The sequence below is a fragment of the Gallus gallus genome, chromosome 6 (assembly GCF_016699485.2).
Source record: "Gallus gallus isolate bGalGal1 chromosome 6, bGalGal1.mat.broiler.GRCg7b, whole genome shotgun sequence".
Classification (NCBI taxonomy): domain Eukaryota; kingdom Metazoa; phylum Chordata; class Aves; order Galliformes; family Phasianidae; genus Gallus; species Gallus gallus.
Genome location: NC_052537.1, coordinates 29,871,003 through 29,888,005, shown reverse-complemented (window position 1 = coordinate 29,888,005; position 17,003 = coordinate 29,871,003). Strand labels below are relative to the sequence as shown.

Below are 17,003 nucleotides of genomic sequence, written 5' to 3'. Positions count from 1 at the left end.
GGTTTTCAGCAGATCTGCAATATGGTTTCTGTCAGCCAGAAGGTTCAAGCTGAGATCACATGCACCCTGCTTCTCCCTCGGGGTGCTTCTGGCCACCTTCTTTCCTGGGACAATGTGGTTCTTCCCCTCATAATAAGGTGACCCTGGAAAAGGACCAGAGGGAATAGGTGGCTGTAGTCATGCCCAGGTGGCCCTCTGAGTGGTAAGTCAGGAGTGGGACACCTCAATTGCTCACACAACAGAAAACAGTTCCAGCTGGCTACTTTCCCAAGGCAACTCCACAGCATCCACACCTTCAGCTGAGCACATGCTACATAACAGACACTCAGAATATTCCTATGAGCAAGGCTGACCCTGCTAAGGGTGAATATGTTGGCTGTATGGCCCTGCAATGCCAGAGAGTTTCTGGGCAGCAGAACCTGTTTGAGCTACTGCAAGAGGAAGACTGCACCTTTCTGAAGAAGAAAGGTGAGGTAAGATGCTCTCACCTGTGTATGTGTGTGCCCACCTTATAGCAAACAGCTGTGCTGAGCTGGCAGAGAAGGGGTGAACTGTGGTGCAGGATCAAGCAGCCAGAGCACTGAATTCACAGCCAAAGAAAACCCCCCTACATGCCTATGTTTAGAAATGCACCGTGGCAACAAGCTTCTCTGCTTGCAGAACCCAACTGCAGTGGTTCCCAAGTAGCACATCTGCTGCCATCAGCCCAGAGCAAGGCGAGGGCAGGAGCCTGACTTCCATCTCTCCTTCCCATCAGGAGCTGCTTGGGGAAGGGTACGAGAGTGCGGCAAGCGTGGAGTGATGTTTTCCCAGAGCAGCCTTTTAGCCTCAAGCCATCTGAAGTTCACAGGTTTCCTGAACCGAAGACGTAATCTCAGCAGCAAGGAAATCATTTCAAGCGTTTCCAGGACTTTGAAAGAAGCAGGAGTTCACTGAGAGGGGAAAACTGCCTGCAGGGCGAGCTTTGTGCGTTTCATCCACCCGCGGAATACGTTTCCAGGAGGAAAAACTGCAGCAGGTGCCTGGGAGAAGGGGGGTGAGGCAGACAGCCGCTCTGAGCATCCCGACATCCCGGAACCCGGGCGCCGCAGCGCTCCCGCATGCCGACATCCCGGGAGCCGCCGCCAGAGGGCGCTCGTAGCCCACCGCGGCACGGCCGGCGCTGCGCAGCCCGGCAGTGGGGGTGCGCGCACAGCCGCCCCGATGCGTCACCTCCCCTTACGCGTCGTGGGTATTTAAAGGGCTGACAGCTCTCGGAAGGGTGAGCTGGCCGCGTTCGTGGCCTCAATCCTCGGCTGCTGTGAGCTGGCACCGCAAAGGGGCACAGAGTGCAGCCTGGGGTGTTATCAGCGCTGCGGGGCTGAGCGCTGCGTGTGGCTGGGGGCTCCTTTTCGGGAGTTCCCGGCTAGCCCAGCACCCAAAGGCCGGAACCTCTGGGTTCCTGTGAGGTAAAAGCAGGCTGAGAGAGGCAGGTTCTCCTTCAGATATCCGGGACTGGGGCCTGCACTGAGCTGCCGTGCCCAGGGGTGTGCTGTGTCCCCATCTGCACGGCCAGCACTGACACCGCCGGGGCTGCACCCACCTCACGCACTGCTCCCATCAGGCTGATCTTTCATTTCATTGTTCACATCATGCCCCAAACCTCGGAAACAATTGGGAAGAGGAATCTGGTTCACATTGGTCTGTCTTCCCCTTCATTGCTTCTGCTGGGTGCCACCCTGGCTCAGGTGGCCTCAGAGGTAAATGCCACAGTGCACCCAACAGCCAGCAGTGCACCTCCCAGGACTGCCTGCAATGCATTTGCCAGCATCAAAGACTTCTAAGAAGTACGTTAAAATATAACATTTTCTTACTTTTTTTTTTTTGTTCGCTAATGACACTGATTGGTTATCCCAGTGGTGCAGATCCCACCGGGGCAGGAGGTGTTCTGATTATTCCCTTTGTTTACAGTATTAGACTTCGACAGTTGTTGATCTCGTTGTTCTTATTTGCAGCATGTTTGCCTCACCAGGACAGTAATTGTATCAGGCAAGTTGGAGACCAATCTGCAGAGCTGAACGCTCCGAACTGCAAGAGAAAGGCTCCAATTTCTCAAGCAGCGGGCGCATTACTCCTCCACTTGAGTTATTAAATTCTAATTATAGCCTGTTGATCCAGTTACGCTGTTGTTTGTAAATCTAAATACAGTTCCCCAAAGCCTGTTTCTTAACCTGTTGATGCTTGGTTAAAAAAGCAAGCAAACAAACAAACAACGCACCCGTTTGCTTAATGGAGCAGGTGGAGGGGAGCTGCTCGTGGTGAGGCTCTCCTCTCCTCTGCTCCTTTGGATACGTTTGTGAATGAGTACATATCAGTGTGGGTGATACGAACAACGGGGCAGGTCACTGTGTGCTCACAGAGCTGGGGCTTTCCCTTGAGTAAGGCTGGTGGGGGCTGATGGGCTTTGTGGAAGGGGAAAAGCATTGGTTTTGTTTTCTCTGCTGTGCAGGCAGGTACCTGAACTTCTGGGAATGGCACTTAGCGGTTCCCCTTTGCGCTGCTGAATCCCATAGTGTCTGTTCTTCTCTTGTGATGTTTATGGGTTTGGGGCTCCTACGAATGAGTTCTGGCTCATCACATGATGGCATAAGGGGCTCCAGAGGGCACAGTGTGCATCCTGTATGGTTGCTCTGCTCCAGATGAGCCCAGTTCCTTTAAATTGAGTGTCAATCAGGCACTCATCTGTTGGCATAGTGAGTCCCTGTGCCCTTCCCAGCCCTTTTCTTTCCTCTGTCTTTATGAATGCTAAATGCAAGGACAACAGAGAAGTGCTGTGAGCAGCAGCAGCTCCCAGGCACTGCCATGGTTTAGAGCTCCCTGTAGCTCTGCAGCATCCTTCCACACTTGTAGGAGCCAGGGAGGGGTTCCCAGCAGGACTTCATCCATGTGGATGGCTGCTGGTAGTGAGAAGGGCTGTGTGGTTTTGACGCTTGAAAAGGAGGAAGGAACTCAAATCCTCCCTCCATCCTTGTCACTCAGGATCCACCAAGAAAGGGGAGAAGAGAAGGAACTGCCCCTCCTGGTAGAAAATGGAACAAAGGTCTGCAAAAGATCTTCAATGCACGGGGGAACTCCAATGGGAGTGTGTGATGCAGAGGTGCCAGAGGCAGCAGGTAGCAAGAATGGGGGGGATCCTGCCTCCTCCCCTGAAGAACAGCCAAGCATGCAGCCTTGACCTGGGTAAAAGTGGAGCAGTGAATGTAGTGCGGATTGGGAAGTCCAGGACATCCCAATGGCTGGGATGGGGAGGCTGCTTGGGGGCTGAGCTCTCCCACATGTACCAACACTTAGATGTGCTCCTATTGGGAGGAGGACTGCTGCAAACCCTTCGGGGTGGGATGCGGGACATCTGAGCCTTGGGAAAGGCCCTCCCATGATCGTGTTTGCATCCCCACATCCTCCTGGGTATGGACGAGAGAGCTCCAACTCCTTCAGGCTCTCACTGATCCTCATTGGAGTCCCCACATAGGCATGAAGGAAACTAATCACAGGCAGTGCCGAGCTGGGCTGGAAGGGTATGTGTGTGTGCTGGGGAAGGGAGGTTTGGGGGTACCCCTGTTCCTAGAAGTGGGTTGTGGTCAGAGCAACGGCGCTTCCCTCGGGGGAAGCAGAACAGCCAAATGCCTGAGCAAGTGGGTCTTGGAGGGTGCCTGAAGTCAGAGAGAAAAGTGTGCAGAGTACTGCTCCTCTCCCCACCGCTGCGTCTGTGTGCCCCCGGCAAGTTCAGTAGCAGGGCTGGGTGCGGGTCAGAGCAGCCCCCGGTGTGCGGAGCCGGTCCGAGCCAGGGAGAAAAGCAGGGGAAGGAAAGAACTGGAAGGCAGACAGCCCCCGGGCTCCCCTCGGCCCTGCCCCGGCTGAGGCGTGGGTCTGCCCTCAGCTCCCGCTGCGGCTCTCGGGCACGGGCTGAGCTCTCGGCGTTGGGTTTCACGCGAGTCCCGAAACCGCCGCGCCCCGTGGGTGCCGCAAACCGACGTCTGAGCGCACAGCGCGGGGCACTGCGCTCTCCTTCATCCGAAAGGCGCTCGGTTATCGCGCTCGGTCATCCCACGCCGCCTCCCCTCTGCTGTTGCGTTGCGCGAAGACCGTCGGAAGATAGAGGAAATAGCAGTTTTAAGGGGGAGCGGGCGGGGGGGGAAGGAAGGAAAACATATATTTCAGTGGATTTCTTTTTGTTTTGCTTTTTAGAACGAGCCCTAACGCCGCCCGCTCGGCAAGCTAAACGCGGATCTCGCAAAATCATCTCTCGATGAAGGTAAAATTCGACCGCCCGCTCCGGGCAGAGATGTTGGAGCAGCCCGGGAGGTCTCAGCGGCCCTCAGCCCGCTGCCAAACCCGTTGGCTCTCAGCGCTGACCGCTCCCGCACCGCCCGGCCCGGCGCCCGCAGCGCTCCCACGTGCGGGGACAGCGGTACAGCGCGGCTTGGAAAGCCGCTCCGCGGTTGTCGTTCGTGTCAGACTGCAGCGGGTTAAAGCCGTATTTCTCCTTCCCTGCGCTTTCCTCTTTCCCCGCTTTATTGTTTTTTTTTTTTTCTCTTTTCCTTCTTCTTTTCCCGTCGTAAAAATATGCTTTATACTCTTATTTAATGGGATATAGGATAAAGGGATGGAGGCGACGCGACGCACGCCGCGTGTCCGCTCTTTCCCGGCTGCCCCCGAGCCGAACGCGGCCCGAGCCCGAGGCTTCCCCACGGCGCTGGAATCGCGCTGCTCGCGGTGCGGGGCTGGGAGGAAGAGGGGAGCCCATCACCCCCATCCCGCTCCATCTCGGGGCGGCACACGGGGAGAAAGGGGGAAGGAAAGAAAAAAAGGGAGGGGGGGGACTGTTTCTCTATTGTGTCCTGAGCGGATTCTCCCTCGGCTCCCCTCCCGGTCTGGTTGCAATGAGGGGCTTCGGAATGGACGCGCGTGGGGTGGAACGAAGGGAGAGCGGTCGGGAAGCGGAGAGCGGGCGGAACGCGCGTGGGGTGGGACGTGGGGAGGGGCGGCCCGTGGGGAGGGCCCGGCTCTGCCCGCCCCGCCCCGCCCCGCGGCACCGCGGAGCCCACGGGATCCGTGCTGGGGATCGGCCGGGATGCGGCGCGGGGAGCGGGTCGGGCCCGAGAGGGAAGGGAGGAGGAGACGGAGGGAGCGGGGCCGGCTGTGCGCCTGGGTCGGACCGGCGGGGCTGCTCCGGGGGCGGGGAGAGCGCCGGGACACTGATGGGGACGGCGTTGGGGCGGCCGCTCCCTGTCCGACGGCTGCATGGAGGCAGCGGAACGGCCGGGAGAGCTGCGCGTTTGCGTCCCATCTCTCTCCGCCTTTCCTTTTCTTTTTTTCTTTCTTCTTTCTCTCTCTTTTCTTTTTAATAGATCCCCCCCCCCCCCTCCGTTCTAATTTACCAGAGATTAAAACAAAGCTAGAAACAATAAACATCGAACACCGTTTTCCCAACGATTTTTCCTAACGAAACGCTTCCTTAAAGAAAAGCCCCAAACCTTTGGCTGCTGGCTGTGCAGCGGGACCCGAACAGGGATGGGGAAGGACCCGGGCAGGGCTGCAGTGGGACGCGGGCGGGGACATCCGTGGCAGCACGGAGCGGGCAGTGTGGGCTGCTGGGCTCTGCAGGAAAGTGTGAAAGCGTAAATCCGCAGCAACCACAACCTTTTCCGGCCTTCCAAAAACCGTTAATAGGGTTTTCCATACGCGTTGTATTTAACATACCAAGCAGAGAGCGCCTTCTGAGTGGGACGGCGCTTTGCTCGTTCCGGTTGTGCCGTCCCAATTCTACTTTATCAGATACAGTTCCCCAAAGCCGGGCTGAATAACCGAACCAATTTGTGCCCGTTTTGCCTTTCCCACTGCAGACGAGGTGAACCTTTTGTGCAGTTATTTCTTAAACGCTGGGCAGCTCACCTGTCAAACCACGGGCACAGGAAAACAGGAGTGAATTCTCTATTTCATAGTGCAGCTAATCCATTCTGAGCAGGTAATGTATATCAGTGTCAACAGGTACGCAGCGAGAGCCAAGTGCTCTGTGCTCAATGGAAGACACTCCTTCTGAATGAGGATTATGTGCAAAACGTAACTGGGCAAAAGGATCCAAATTAAATTCCTGCTTCAGTTCATTCAGATTAATTTTCCTGATTGCTCTCACCCGCCAGACAACCAAATCCTTGTTTATAGCTTCTCTTTTCCTTTGAAGCAGTTGATACAAATCCCTTCTCCTGGGGAGTGTTGCAAGGTGCATACGTTAAAGATTGTGATTCCCTCCGGCAGTAATTAGAGTTATATAAATACCTGAGATAGATTTTTATATCACTGCTATTACTACAAACATTATTTGGAGACATTGGATCCACCCACCGACGGCTTCCAGCGTTTTTTTCACTAATATGCCAAGAGCAACATTCCAACTAATCACCTTAATGGAAATTAGAGAGGAAAATGGTCTATTAGGCCACCTAATCTATCCTCACTCGGAAGAATGTTCTTACATTTTTTCTGTCCAGCTTTAAATTTAAAAACAATCCAGGAGAATTACCCTGCAGACTTGAGAGGCTGTTATACCCCCCAAAGCTCAGAAGAGAGAGGCAATGTTAATAAGGGCTGCGAAAAAATGTTTTCTGATGCTCAGCCACATTTTCATTCTCGAGGTTTGATTTTAACCCATAGCTTTATGATGCACATCCCTCTGACAGCTTAAACATGTGTTCTCTGCTCTCCATCCGTACACCTGTCAGCACGACCCCACCAGGTTCTTAATGCCTTTTTTGTGTTGCCTTACAAAAGGTTAACAGAGAAGTGCAGGTTCAGGGCCTTGCTCTATACAGGAACATGACTGCTTAATTATGTCCAAATTCTTGCCTCTTTTTTTTTTTTCCTTCTCTCCCCATTTGGCACACTGATGACAAGAAGTGTATTCTTTCTTGCAGATTTTTTCACTAAAACCATGGGAGAAGTTGGGATTTTCTTTGGTTCGACCCCAATAGGCATTCACTGCTGTTTATCAGACCTTCACGCTGGGCAGGTGTAGCCATCACAGAACAAGCACACAGTGTGGCAGCACATGGGAGCACTCTGGAGCAGGTGAGTGCGTTTCATGTCACATTCTCGGTGTGATTTTACCCCTGCATAAGGGATGGTGCCATTCACCCTTTCCTGGCAGCGCTCCTGAGCTGGGCAGGTCCTGCCTCCTTCTCCATCCTCACCACGACCACCTCCAATGCACAGAGGAGCCCTGGGATGGGGTGACACAGCCTGTCCTTGCCCTTCTGTTGGTGGTCAGAGGGTCGTGCAAATTTAGGATCGAACAAAGCTGTCCATTAGGAGTCCTCCTGCCTCCACAAGCCGTGCTCTGTGTAGGATAGATGCAGTTCTCCTCCAGGCTGAGATGGATGCAGCCCAGGAATCGCCCAAGAGACAATAAAACAAACGTGAGACAAAGCATTCATTTACACCGCTTTATTTCTGTAGTGGTCAGAGAAACTGGGATGGACCATTGTTAAAGATCACTATTTCCTGCGCTGCAATAAATGTCTCATCTTCCCTGATGCTTGTTTATTTTATAAATGTCTCTGCTTTGGCTTTCATATTTAGCTACCAGCAGGACACCATTATTCCCTGACAGCATTCTGTTCCTTCTCCATTGTCATTACGGCCAAAGCGATGCTATATTGCTGTGTCTGGCCGGGATGGTGGGGCTTTCTTACCTTGCTTTTCCCATTGCTTTTCCAAGCTGAACTCCCAGAGAGGCACAGCACATAGGTGGCAATGCTAAAAAAGCAGTGCTTTCTTAAAGCGCTAGCAGTGCTGCTTTTCACTTCAAAAAGCAAAACAAAACCCACCATCCTTTATTATGATTTTTCCAAGCACCATGGGAAGAAGCCAGGTTTACGCACACGGGCTGTGCCTGCATTGCAGCCCTGAGGCTGAAGGCACTGAGCAGAGGGTTGGGGGGTGCAGGAGGAGATGCTCTGGGATGTGGGCAGCAGCAGAGCCCCATGGGCTGGGAAGCAGTGACCCTGAGGGCAGCAGCCTGACCCTATACCCGTGCGGTGTGATGGGGACCTGCCCATCTGCACATGGGAGTAGATCCGAGTGCCTGTGTAGCACAGCAAGATTAGCAGTGTAGGGCCTGCTGTAAAGATCCTTGAAGTCCATGAGAGCATTTCCGTTGATTTCGAAGGCTCTGGATTACACTCTTTAACATCCACAAATGAAAGATACTGTATTAGAGCAAACCGTTATTATTTAGGGCCACACTGCCCATCTGTTGTGCTGCTCTCAGGGCATCACCAGCAGACCAGCAAAACCAACAGAGCCCCATTACGTACTGCTCTGCCTCTCCTTTAGACTGCTGAAATCTAATAACCCACCTAACTCTCATGGCCCTCAGAAACACACACTGCATTCCCTTCAACGTGGCCGTGTCTCTCTGCTTTTTTTCCTTGACAAAATTCCCACGTGGAGGTATCAGGGCTTTCCTACAGCTCTATTTCATTTACAAAATAAGTGGATCGTTATTTTCCTTAAGAACCAAACTTCAGCCATAAGTAATTTCTAGAGATGTGTCAAGTGGCTCAGCAAAAACGTTAATCTTGATCTATTGGTTTGTTAGATATGTTTACATCCAATCAGTTAGCTCTCCTTAAACAAAAGTGATTTAAAGCCCTTTCTGGAGAGCATGAAAATGATTCCCCTGGCACTCAGGGCCATAATCCAACAAAAGCAGGCTTATCTTTAAGCATATGAGTAGTCCTGCCAAAGTCAATGGGGCTCCAGATGTGTTTAAAGATAAACACACACTTGAGTGCTTCGCTGTGTTGGAACTCTGAATGTTTTATTTGCATTTCATTTCCATAGCAGACTTTCATGTATATTGAAATCTGTATGCAGCAGAAGGGGATTGTTGCTGGGTGCTACATTGAAATATGATTTTTAAGAATATGGGAAGAAAATCCCCCAGTCAAGCATATGTCTTTTAATGATTGAAAATAGTTATTTGAACTACGAGTCCATATTTGAATTGATTTATTTTGGGCTTGTAGCAGAAATGCTAAGTGATGGCTCGACCCAGTGATTGAGCACCTGGTGGGAAGGCAGGGCCAACCCAGGGGAGCTCAGGTGCACGCAATGCAATGCAATGCAATGCAATGCACCTGAGTGAGCAGAGGGGTGAAGCCAGGATCCACCCCTTCTCAGACCTCATTTAAGGGTTGGCTGTGGAGGTGAGGGTATTTTGCTGAACATCCTTGCCTACCTGAAGCCTTCCGAACGTAAGCAGCTTTTTGCCTTTATTTCTGTGCCCGTGGCTGTTGTGTTTGAGCCTATCCTCACTTGCTGCAGCTTAGGGACTTGCTGCTCTGCTGTCATTGCTGCACTTTCTATTATGTTACAATGCTTCAGAAGTGCTGCAAACATGGAATTGGGTGGCAAAGCCCTGCAGATTCCCCACCCCTGCTCTGCTACAGGTCCATGTCCCACTAAAGGCATGTTACCTCACACACATCCCCTCACCTTTGCAAACGTGAATACTATCAACATTCAGTTCACCTCACTGCAGCTACCTATGAGATGTTTGGGTAGTGGTTTGGCAATAGGCAAATCTGAAAGCTGCTTCTATGGGTAAAATAAAATGGTGAAATTCCTGATGAGAGAACTACTTGAGCAAAATATGCTTCTTGAGCCATCCCTGCGTCCTAGGGATCAAGTTAACCTAACAGCAGCTTTATGCAAACATTTCTGAGCAGTTCTTAGCATTTCTCAGAATGAGCCCAGTTACAGATGACTGAGCTCAAGGTGAAGGTGTCGCAACAAAATCACCCCAGCGAGTTAAGCTAAGCAAGGTGAGCTTTCTAACACAGTGGTCTGCATGGCCCTTTCTATGAACTGCTTTTGAGCTGAGCTGTGTTGTTTGGACACTTGTTAAAGCTGCTCCACAGACACCTTTGGCAGGAGGAGGATGAGTACTGCATGCGTCACTCTGCTCAAAAGCTCTACAGAATCCGTGGTGTTTTGCCTATCTGACACTGAACTCCTTTTGGCAACTCATATTTGCTTTTTGCCTTGGGATTTCTCAGTGAAGAAGAACCTGCTGGCTTCTTTTCAGCCTTGAAGTCCAGTTTTTCTGCTGTTCTCTGCCTCTGTGCAGTCATCTGTCCTTTCCTTCCAACTCAGCCCCACTCCAAACAGCCCTGTGAAGCTCAGTCCATTATCCCCTTTCTCCATAAAACATTTTTGACTTTTCATATGTAATGCTCTCTATAAGAATAAAACACATTGTGCTGTTTTAATAGTGTAATTCTTAAACAGTTATGGCCCCATTCTCTTTCATTCAAAGTGCATAATTCCCATTGACAGTAGTAGATGGTGAATTAGTTCCCGCGATAAAGTGAAATGGTTAGACACTGGAAGGTCCAATTCTATTCTTCATTAGGATAAAATGAAGGTGTAACACACACGAAGATAGAAATGAGACAGAATTTCATGGAATGGCTTCATATGAAGCAGGCAGTAGGTCACTAGCTGAGCACTCCTAGGAATTGACCCTAATCTGGCAGCAGCCTAAATCAAGAGTAATTTTAATAACGTGAGCAGCACTGGATCTCGGTGGCAGAGCTTCAGGTGGGTCACAGAGTCATAGAATTACAGAATCATTTGAGTTGGAAGGGACCTTTAAAAGTTATCTGGACAGACTGTCTCACAACGGGGTTCTCAGAGCTGCATTCTGCTGGGCTGAAGGAAGCTATGGGGGTTGGAATTTGGCTTCCCATGCAGGTACATGGGGATCTGAGCATTTCAAGAGCATGCCTTTGGAAACAAGCCAAGAAATACTTCACAGCCAGATACCACGTCTTTATGTCATGCGTGCCTTACTGAAAGGTAGAGAGTGGGTAGCATCATTTCCACACCTTAGAGCTTAACAATGTACCTTGGCAGGTATTCAGCATCCCTGCTGAATAACCCCTCTGTTTTCTGAATGTTTTTCACTTTTCTTGGTGAGTGGTCTTAGATTTAGAGCATGGCCCTGGAGACCTCATTCTGTCCCTCTGACACTATTGACCAGCACGTTTTGTTCTTCTCATCCACCAAACCAAAAATGCAATTTAATACAATACAATAATATAATGAAAATAAAACATTTTCCCATCTATAAATATAAAATAAGGTTTATTTCTTTCTTTATCCAATTGGTCTTGTCCTGGCTGCAAGCAGTCTCCAAGCATTTGCCAGCACTACAGACTTCAGGCTTTGCTTTACAAACACAACTTGTTGAGCCATCCTCCAAGGTTTGGGCAAAGCACCAGCAGAAAGCAGCCCATGTCCTCAGCCTCACAGCGCACGCACACCTCTTGTACCTCCCTACCTCTGAAGCCCCAGCTGAGCACCAAAAGTAATGGAGAAACGTTCTTCAGAGAAAAACAAACCCAAACTTAAGCGCAGTGCACATCTCTCACCTGTAAATATCTCCTTTGGGTGATGGATTTCCAGCTAGGAATGTTAGATTCAATCACGCTTATCGCTGTGTTCAGCCCCATGTAATGAGATAATCCTAACAATGTCCAATTCACTTTAAAATCAAGCCAAGGTACCTTCTTCCACAATCTTCCGCAGCAGCAGCTCTCACAGGTGATGAAACATGTCTGGGCATGTTTCTTTTCATTCTAAATGTGTCTCTTTTTAATTTAACGTGATGCTTGTTCTCATATTGTGTGATAAAATGAAGCTCTGATGCTGCGTTCTTGAGAATTTTGACTTCCGCAATCAGCTCCACTTTAATCTTCTTCTCAGCAAAATAATTTCAGGCTGTGCCATCTCTCATATATTAATCCTATCAGCTCTGTAATTATTTTCATTATCATTTCTCGAGCATTTTTTGGACTCCTCTCAGGAGGTACAGCAGAGGATAAAAAAAAAAAATGCAGAATTAATGGGGATCTGTGGCATAATCCTGTGTTATCCCGGTGGTTTTGGCATCCTGCTCTGTTTTTGTTTAATAAATGTAAACAATCCCTTTATATTTTTAAGCTGCTGCTACAGATTGAGCAACATCAGATGCTGATGGCTCTCGGTGCAGGTTCTTTTCCCTCAGAGGTACCTGAAAATTCAGGGCTTTTCAGATCAGTGGAGCTCTATTGCTAATCACCAATGGTTTGCATTACCTTGTTTAGCCATGTTCAGAGCTGTCTGCCGTTGTGATGCTCAGCTTCCCACTGTGTTTAAATTCATTAAGCGATGTACCCTTCAGAACTCCATGCACGGTCTCCTACAGGTCCTTACAAACCAAATGGTGATGATATTTTGGTTATGTTTTCCATCATTTTCCTTGACAAAGTGTTGTTAGGAGCTTTGCTGAAGCATTCCTTTGGGCACCCACCCTTAGGTAACAAAACCCTTCCAGTATTCGAGCTAAAGATCCAGCCCAAAAACTTTGTGTAACTGTGGTCACGTTTGTCTTTCTGATAAGAATTAACCTTCGGGTTCTATAGCTCAGGGATTCCCAGTTTAGCTTGCAGCTCAGTGTTCTAGTTGGACATGACTGAAATGCTCAGGCAGACAAATCCTCTAAAACATTTAATGTTGTTTATGGTTTACTCTCATGGCTCCTGCTGAAATTTCCCACTTTCATGGGGGAGAAATAATGATAGATCAATCCAGTAATAAAACACAAAAATATGTAATTTCAAGATCTCCACCAAGTGTACTGGATGCTATATCACATCAGCATTGGGATGATGGCAGAATTCCTTCCCTCCGTAGTGGAGAGACAGCATCTGTTTTCTGAAACCCCTCTAGCTGTGAGGTGGTGCCTGTGGAGCAGTCTCTGCCCAGCAAGGCTGGGACTTGGTTTGGGACGATGGCAAGAGGTTGGGACTGTGTGATCCTTAAGGTCCCTTCCAACCACTGCCATTCTGTGATTCTCCTGGAGACCTCAATGACAGATGTTTGAGACATGCTTTGTGTCGACTGACCCGAACGAAGCATTCGAAAGGAAAGAGCTGAGCTGTTTTAACCCAGAATAGGGCTTTTTTAAAATTTATTTTTGTGTTTTTGCTTTTGTTGTAGAATAAATCTTCGCGGTTTAAAATCGAAGTGCTGAAAGAGTACATGCTGGGTCTGCTCCCCTGACCGTGTCACCTTAGCAAACTTCTCCTCGTGAGCTGTTTAAACCTTCGAGCTTGCTTGTATTTGCTATGGGAATGAATAGGATTGCAGGAGCTTTAGCACGCAGCAGAGACTCGTGGGCTAGCAGCTTTTGAGGTTATACCCATGAGTGCTCGAGCAGAGCTGGTGCAGCTAATTCCTCTGTCTGCAGAGGGTGAAGCGAAGGCAGAGGGAGGCTGAGTGTTCAGTGCTGATGGTCACAGAGGGAGCCAGAGACACGGCCAAGGCTGAATCCGAAGGCTCTCAATGTGCAGTCAGAGAACAAACAGTATTTCCTCTTAATTCGCCGTTTTCCCTCATGAAAAGAATCACGTCTCATGGCTTTCTCTCCCCATTGTTCCGATGACTCACATAAGCCACGGGCATGATACAGGCAATGAAGCTTTGCATTAATCTACTGTCCAGATTGATAACTCTAAGGAGCATCTCATAATGACCAAAATGTGATTAATCATGATACACGTGTGATACCCATGCTCATTATTACTGGCCTCCAGAACAGTGCTGCTGATTCCTGCCAATATGCTCAGTTTCGTATCTGGAACAGACAATACTGTAATTACTGCCAAAGTATGCAGGAAAATTAAGCAGCAGCTCGGTCTGCGTTCTGCATCGGGCTAGCAGAAAGGACTATAGAAAAGCATGGGAATCAACAGCCACAAGGAATAACAAATATTTTCTGTGTGTACTTCATTTTAAATAGATGTTGTCTGACACAGCCATTTAGTTTGAACTGTTGCCTTGCAGAATTCTTTCTGGAGGAGGAAAGTGTAGGGCATGGTGGACACAGCAACTGGAGGAAAAAAAGAAAGGAGCTGATGAAGCGTATTTGGAAAAGGATCTGTCCCTCTATGATGTCAACACATTTTTCTGCAGAGCTCTTTGTATGATGTTGCCTACCTGTAAGACAAATTGTCTTTGTCTCGCCGTTAGAGTTCTTGTGCACCTGCGTCGATAACTTCATGTAGAATACACCAAGAGATAGCTTTTATATCATGGCATGGGGACCCACGTGCCAGTGGTCCACACAGTAGGGTGTATATGTTGAAATTGACAGATATGGCCATTTCCTCCCTAGGAGTGACTAATGCCAGAGGGCAACGGTAGTTCATTATGCCATGCACTGTGTCAGGGAGGTGCCCCAAGCTTATGGTGGCCAGAATCCCTACGAGTGAAGAACTTTTTGGTGAATCTCCTGCTTTGTGAAGATTGTCTTCTCAGCTGACGGACGGAAACATCCTGACTCAGGGAAACACAATAATGAGGGATTTGTGTTTCCCCTTTGTTTGCCTTTTGCAGTGCCCAGGGGTTGGATGTGCAGGAGCAAGTCCTTGGCTCTTCTACATGATGTAAATCTACCATATTCTCTGTTTGTTGAGAGCAACCAGGAAGGTATTCAGGGCCCAAGATTCCAGTTTAGGAAGTTGTAGCAATGATGGGCATCTTCCCTACTCATTGTTTGAAAGATTGTGATAACAGCAACAGAAATAATGGCAGTCAATGAGAAATGAAGTTCTTAGTTCTTCTGTGCATCAGAATACACTGCAAGCTGATAAGCTGTGTATGGAAAGCATCACAGTAGTCTGTGTAGCAAAGTACAGCCAGGGAGTACACGTGCAGTGTGCTGAGGCATTTTTAAGCAATATTTAAGAGGAAAAGAGGTAACCCCTAATCTGCTTATCCAGTGGTGCGTGGGTAAGCGTGCTGACGCTGAGGATGTCCCTGGAGCTATGGCAGTAAGAAGGGAAAGCAGGGAACCTCATTCCAGGTTATGAAAGAACATAATATGCAGGAGTGTTTTATGTAAGTCTACGAGGGGGGAAAATGGATGAAAATAGGGGAATGGAGTTGTAGTGACTGTTACACCTGCAGAAGAAGTTGACTTTAGAGGTGGTCATAATGTGAATTTCCTGTGTGTGCTGTGTTTGTAATGTGTGAAAACAAATTTAACTCATCAGGTGGGAAAGTTCTTACAGAACTGATGTCTGTGGACAGAAAGGAGTTTGTAACACAGTTAAGATGCTGCATGTACAGAACAAAATTTCCCTGGACTTCACTGGGCTTTGGATCAGACCTTCCTTCTGAATTAAAAAAAAGAAGAGTACCACATAAATACAGTATTCGTTTTGCAGATATTCTGCTTCAAACAGAGTAACTGAGTTCAGCCACTCTGCTTTTATTATTATGACAAATATCTCCACATTAGCATAAGGGAAAACAAGGGGTGAAATGCCAGGCGTGCTCCCACGCATCTGAACCAACAGAATCGCTCTCTGCATTTTGCAGACCTTCTGCATGAATCATTATGCCCATTCTGTGTAATAAATAATAATAATAATAATAATTTGTGATGTAAAAAGTGCTCTCAAGAGAACTTTGTTTTATTTAGCATTTAATAAATGTATTCAGCAAGGACTGCCTTGCCTATACACGTATATGCTATATCCGTATTTGTGTGCCTCATGCAGCAAAGCTGCTACCTGCTAAACACAGATCTATACTTCGGCCACGTGAGAATGCCCCACTCATCAGCTCCACTTGTTGCACCTCTCCTGGGATGGCCAAATCTCTCACAAATGTGCAGTTTTATGAGCATCCCTCGGCACGACAGGCGTCACACAGCACTGCAAATTCATGAACGAAACGAACTCACTCCATCCTCTCTCTGGATCTGCATGGAGCCTCTCACAATGGGGCTGTGATTTATTTGGGGCCTCTGGGTATGACTGCCATACAAGTAGTAACTAATGACAACAGACCACCAGAGATTGCTGAGATTTGCTTGCAGTAAGGAAAAATAAACTGGTCCGTAGCACGGACATTGCACATCTGGTTATGTGCATAAACAGGGCTGATTAAAATCTTGGGGGCACCTCCTCAGTGGCAATTTGGGTTTTCAGACCATAACAATAACTTATTTTGTTACTTGTGGGAAAACAACCAAGATTTAAGATCTCCACTAGAGATCAACACCCTGAAGTGTGTCTGTGAACTGCCCGATTCTTTCCTTCTTTTCTCTTTCCTGTGTTCTTCCTTCCTTCTCCTCCTTTTTTCTTTTTTTTCATTTTTTTGTTTCCTTTTTTTCTTTCTTTCCTCTTCTTTCTTTTCTCTTTTTTCCTTATTTTTTCTATTTTCTTTTTTTCTCTTTTTTCTCCTTTCCCCTTTTCTTTTCTCCTTTTTCTTTTATTTTTTCCATTCTCGTTTTTCTCTTTTTTTCATTCCCCCCCTTTACTTTTTCCTTTTTTTCCTTCTTCCCCCCCATTTTTCTTTCCCACTCTATTTTTTCTTACTCTTGTTCTATTTTTCTTTCTTTTTCTTATTCTTTTTCTTCCATCTTCCCCTTTTCTTTTTTTTCCTTTTCTTTTTTTTCCTTTTCTTTTTTTCCTTTTCTTTCTTTTTCCTTTTTTTTCCTTTTCCTTTTTTTTCCTTTTCCTTTTTTTTTCCTTTTCCTTTTTTTTTTCCTTTTCCTTTTTTTTTCCTTTTCCTTTTTTTTTCCTTTTCCTTTTTTTTTTTCCTTTTCCTTTTTTTTCCTTTTCTTTTTTTTTCCTTTTCTTTTTTTTTCCTTTTCTTTTTTTTTCCTTTTCTTTTTTTTTCCTTTTCTTTTTTTTTCCTTTTCTTTTTTTTTCCTTTTCTTTTTTTTTCCTTTTCTTTTTTTTTCCTTTTCTTTTTTTTTCCTTTTCTTTTTTTTTCCTTTTCTTTTTTTTTCCTTTTCTTTTTTTTTCCTTTTCTTTTTTTTTCCTTTTCTTTTTTTTTCCTTTTCTTTTTTTTTCCTTTTCTTTTTTTTTCCTTTTCTTTTTTTTTCCTTTTCTTTTTTTTTCCTT

At 47.6% G+C, this 17,003-nt stretch overlaps 1 long non-coding RNA gene across 3 annotated transcripts; it reads left to right on the top strand.

The window, feature by feature from the left end:
• The first annotated feature begins 3,432 nt into the window (after window positions 1-3,432).
• LOC107053730 lies at window positions 3,433-16,039 on the top strand. 3 transcript variants are annotated; one of them, XR_005860866.2, is made up of 5 exons: window positions 3,433-3,554; window positions 4,225-4,291; window positions 5,883-6,004; window positions 6,951-7,104; window positions 13,930-16,039. It is a non-coding gene; the product is annotated as an uncharacterized LOC107053730 (long non-coding RNA). The 3 variants fall into 3 exon arrangements; XR_005860868.2 differs by lacking the exon at window positions 5,883-6,004; XR_005860867.2 differs by lacking the exons at window positions 5,883-6,004; window positions 13,930-16,039 and adding an exon at window positions 7,184-9,105.
• Window positions 16,040-17,003: the final 964 nt, after the last annotated feature.